Below are 5,070 nucleotides of genomic sequence, written 5' to 3' on the forward strand. Positions count from 1 at the left end.
GTATCTCACAAGTTTTGGCTTATGTCCCCATGGAGGGAGAGCTCTGTGCTGGGATTTGGGCACTCATACATGTAGGAAACTATTGATCAAGAGCCCTTTCCCAATTTTAGCAGAAGTGCCCCACCTCCGCTAATGCAGACTTCCCGTCAGCCTGCTAACGGATGTCAGCGAAACTGGAGTGGCTCTTTGGGGCAGCTCTTTATTGAACTGTATCTGCTTTCAGCGGAAGGTTGTGCTTAGAAAGGAGCGATCACATTTATGAAAGAATTCCTCACAGAGTGGTAGACATAAAGGACCAGCACGCACAAAGAACCTTAATTAAATATCTCACTGTACATCTGTAATTATTGTTTGTAATTAAAGGGCAACATTTACACACTTTTGGTGAATGAATACTTGGGAATTATCTGTAAAAGCTCTAGATTTTTAATGTTTTTTCTTGTTTTTTTAAGATTTTAGGTGCTTATTTAAAAACCTAGTTACTATTAGATTAAATAAGACTGAATTAAAAGTTTGTATAATCAGATTCCCATATGAATTTGGATATATATGATCTAAAATGCAAGTATATTCCTTCCAGAATTGCATCATCTGAACCTAGTCATGAGATTACATCAGATCAAACCCAAATTGAGAGACATTTTACAAAAGAACTGACTGACCTATAATCTTCAAAAATGTGAAGGTCATGAAAGACAGCGAGCACACTGTTCCAGATTAAAGGAGGCTAAAGAGATATAACAATAATAAATGCCATGCATGACCCTGGCTTGATGCCAGGGACAGCTGGTGGAACCTAGATGTCTATAGATTCAATGATAGTATTTTCTCAATGTTCAGTTTTTTATTTTGATCATGTCTGCAATTTAATCTCAAATGGTTCAGAAAAAATAATTATATATACGTGTATGTGTACTGTATGTGTGTGTAATGTATGTATATATGCATATACAGAGAGAGAACAAAGCAAATGTAGTAAAGTGTTAACCTTTGGGGAGTCTGGGTACATCTGCGATTTTTTTTGTACTGTTTTTGCAACTTTTCGGTAAATTTGAAATCCTCTCACCAAGGACGGCATTCCCCTATGGTTCTAAATAAACATAAAACAGCGTATCTGTACATCTGTCTTCCTTCTGCCTCCCTGTTTTATTTACAAAGCATTAGCAATTTTCCCCTATACTCTAGACAATTTCATTTCTTTATTCACTGGCCACATAATCTTTCCTTTTTTCTATCAGCCACACAACCAAACACTGTCTGTGATTTCTCAGAGATTCTGTGCAAGACAAACCATTAACGTCTTTCCATTCAAGGTTGCTGGGCTACAGTGAGCAAAGTCCTAAGAAGGTTTGGGCTTTTTGTTTCGTTCACACCCCCCATACAAAAATCCCAACTGTACGAGGGAAGAAGCTGCTCTTGTATAATAAGAAAAGCTCACTTTCAAATCATTACAGATAATAAAAAGAAAGAGCTGATCACACCATTGGTCAAGCTCTGGGACCACAGGGCTTTGAAACCAAAGGAATCTGAGTTATAGTCCAGAGCCTCCCCTGAGGCTCAGACAATTCCCAAACATTAGCAGGAACGCTTCAGGAGGGCCCCTGGCCCTCATCAGAATAAGCTTGGTGTCCTCTGACTTTGTTTCCTCCATCCTTCTATGCCTTGTTATTAGAGCAAGTTTCCCCTGGGATATAATGAAATGGCCCATATAAAAATTCACACTTCAAGATGAAGCCCAAGGTGAAGTAAGATGAAAATCAATGGAATCCCCTTACCTTCAGCAGTTGTTGCCATGAAACAGGTTCCACAACTGTATCGGGCCTCTAGGGCGTTGAGGCTACCTCAATGCATGCAGAATATATAGGGAGAGGTTCTATATCCGGGTTTTTCATTACACAAGGTGTTTTCTATGGGTCCTCAGCCAAGATCCACTTAAAAACAAAAGCTACACAAAGGCTCCAAAAAGACCACACAAAGCCCAAACAAAAGGCCAAAGAAAGGCCAAACAAAAGCCAAAGAAAATCTAAACAAAGAGGGAAACAGAGACAAAACAAAGGACAAAGACCACAACAAAGGGCCAAAGAAAATCCAAACAAAGCTATATTACACACCAAACCTCGCACACACACACACACACACACACGCACACACGCACGCACCATGTCCATGGTATTGACATGTTCCAGTCTCCCACCTTCCACTTCCCACATAATCCACAGCCCATGCCAAAAGTCACTGCTCACCAACTCTGTCTCACATCAGTCCACGTGCCAGGTCCAACCACACCACACATCAGCTCACCCCGCCAAACCACGCACACTTCCACCACGTCCCAAGCATGCCAGCAACCGTCCCACCTCATCACATCATGCCTCAACGCATATGCCACAAACCATGAACAAAGTCAGAGCCACACTGACAAATTCCTGTCGCTGGGTTCCTGTTTCCATAGTCCATGCAGATTAAATACCCATCCACACTCCCCTCCCTAACACACACACACCCACACCAAGACTAATATTCACACATGCATGTCCTTGCACACTTAATTTTAACAAGAGTAGCTTAGTCTAATCACAACTGAGATGAATTTGGAAGTGTCTTGGTCATCTACTGCTGCTGTAACAGAAACACCACGAGTGGATGGCTTTAACAAAGAGAAACTTATTCTCTCACAGTCTAGTAGGCTACAAGTCCAAACTCAGGGTGTCAGCTCCAGGGGAAGGCTTTCTCTGTCGGCTCTGGAGGAAAGTCCTTGTCATCAATCTTCCCCTGGACTAGGAGCTTCTCCGCGCAAGAACCCTGGGTCCAAAGGACATGCTCTGCTCCCAGCACTGTTTTCTTGGGTGTACGAGGTCCCCCTGTCTCTCTGCTCGTGTCTCTTTTATATCTCAAAACAGAGTGGCTTAAGACACTGTCTAATCTTGCAGATCTCATCAATATAACTGCCACTAATCCATCTCATTACATCATAGTGATAAGATTTACAACACAGGGAAATCACATCAGATGACAAAATGGCAGACAATCATATAATACTGGGAATTATGACCTAGCCAACTTGACAGATATTTGGGGGGGCACAATTCAATCCATGACAGGAAGATTCTATGACAATTACTCTACGCATTGAAATTTATGAAAACTTTTATCAACCATCTGTAAAAATGGCATGGCAGAGGCATCTTATCCCCTCTAACTTCACAAGTGGGAGAGAGAATCACCATCAGCATCAGCCTAAGGCTGATTCCTATGAGGTAGCGGTCAGACATACTTCCTCTCGCCAAACTTTTTACCAACTCTGACACCAATTGTCCCTTCCACAGCACTCTCTATTTCTCTGCTGGGTTCGATAGTTCATTGCAACGGCCACACTGAACTCACAGACAATACTCATGATTACGGGGTTTATTAGGGAAGTAACAGGTTGCAGTTCAGGTTTAGGGATGACTCAGGATACAGTTCTTCAGTCAGGATAACTTCTCGGCTATGCCCACAGGCAGGCCTCTCCCAAGCCCTCAGCCTCTTGGGCCAGCCTGGAGTCTGCTCTGCTTGAGCAAATGTTATAAAGCTCTTTAGCTTCACCAATAAGTGCCCAGAGGCACCTCATTCCGCCAGCAAGCCTCCTGTCCAAATGTGCTCAGCTTTCTCGCTCCGTAGGCCAGGAAGCCCACCGCGCTGTCTCCTGCCAGTCTCCTGGGTCTGCTGCCTCTGCTGCTGTGGCTTCTCTGCCACTGCTTCTCCCCATCTCTCCCCATCTCTGCTGTTACAGCTCTCTCTCTGTGTTCCCTAGGTCTAGGAGGTTATCAGTCCGGGGATCCTGGGTCCAAACGATGCGCTTCTCTCCTAGCTCTTCTTTCTTGGTGGTAGTGAGGTCCCCGCTGTTTGCCCCTGGGGTGGCTCATTTTAAGCCTAGAGGGATGGTAAAACCGACCAATCCTCTCATTAGAGGTTCCATACACCTTATTTGTATGGTCCCACCTCCACAAGGCTGCCACGCACCTTATTTGCATTATTAGCAAGCTATACAATCCTCTTGATGGGCCACAAGCACGTTCGCATAGTCCCACCCAGTCATTTGGTGGGAGTTACAAGTCCATGGCAAGAAAGCCCATGTAAAAATGATCCATTGCACCTCATCATCTCTTATGGTGGATTATTTCTGTAAATGATGAGTCTCATTCAATTAACAACATGATATTGATTTCAGTCTTAGACACTGACATTTTCTTATCACTTCCCAAAAGTTTGGGGGTCACCCTACAACTGGGCTTCTGTTAAATTTTATTTTAAATATGTATAACCACACACTAATGTGAAGGATTAGAGGATATTTCTGAAACCAAATCAACCAACAGCCGCTTTGCCTCTAGAATTCCCAGCGCGTCCTGCATAATGGCGAAATACATATGTCACCGTTATCTTCAAGGCGCCTTTCAGGTTCTTGTCTCAATAGATGTGAAAAAGTATCAGCCAGAAAAATCTTGAAGAGACAATCTAATGAGACTGCAAACATCTAATAAAAGTCTCATGTACACTAACTTACTGGCTTTCTCTGAGAAATGTAATGTACAAATGTATGCGGGTTGCTCTTGCTCTTACTGGGAGCCAGCACTTTGCTTCTGCTGTGTGAATACGTCAGAGGGATGGAGGAGTAGACTCAGGCGGTTCAGAGCATGGACTCCGGAACCCCTGTTCTATGGGATAATCATAGGACCCACCTCATAGGATTAGAGTGAAGACTAAGTCAGTTAAGGAAGTTACAGCGCTTGGAACAGTACCTGGCACACAGTGGATACCATGTCAAAGTTAGGTGTCGTGGTCCTGACTCTATAGAAGCTTGTGAAAAAAAAAAAAAGGGTGAGCATACTGGACCAATTGAGACTAGAGGACTCCCCAAGTCTATCACCCTGAGATACTCCGCAAACCTTGCTATGGATTGAATTTGACCCCCAAAAATATATGTCATAAATCCTAACCTCTATGCCTGTGGTTATAATCCCATTTGGGGATGAGTTGTCTTTGTTATGTAATGAGGCAAGATTATTGTAGGGTATGTTTTGAGTCAAT

Source organism: Trichechus manatus, unplaced genomic scaffold (genome assembly GCF_000243295.1).
Source record: "Trichechus manatus latirostris isolate Lorelei unplaced genomic scaffold, TriManLat1.0 scaffold00049, whole genome shotgun sequence".
Classification (NCBI taxonomy): Eukaryota; Metazoa; Chordata; class Mammalia; order Sirenia; family Trichechidae; genus Trichechus; species Trichechus manatus.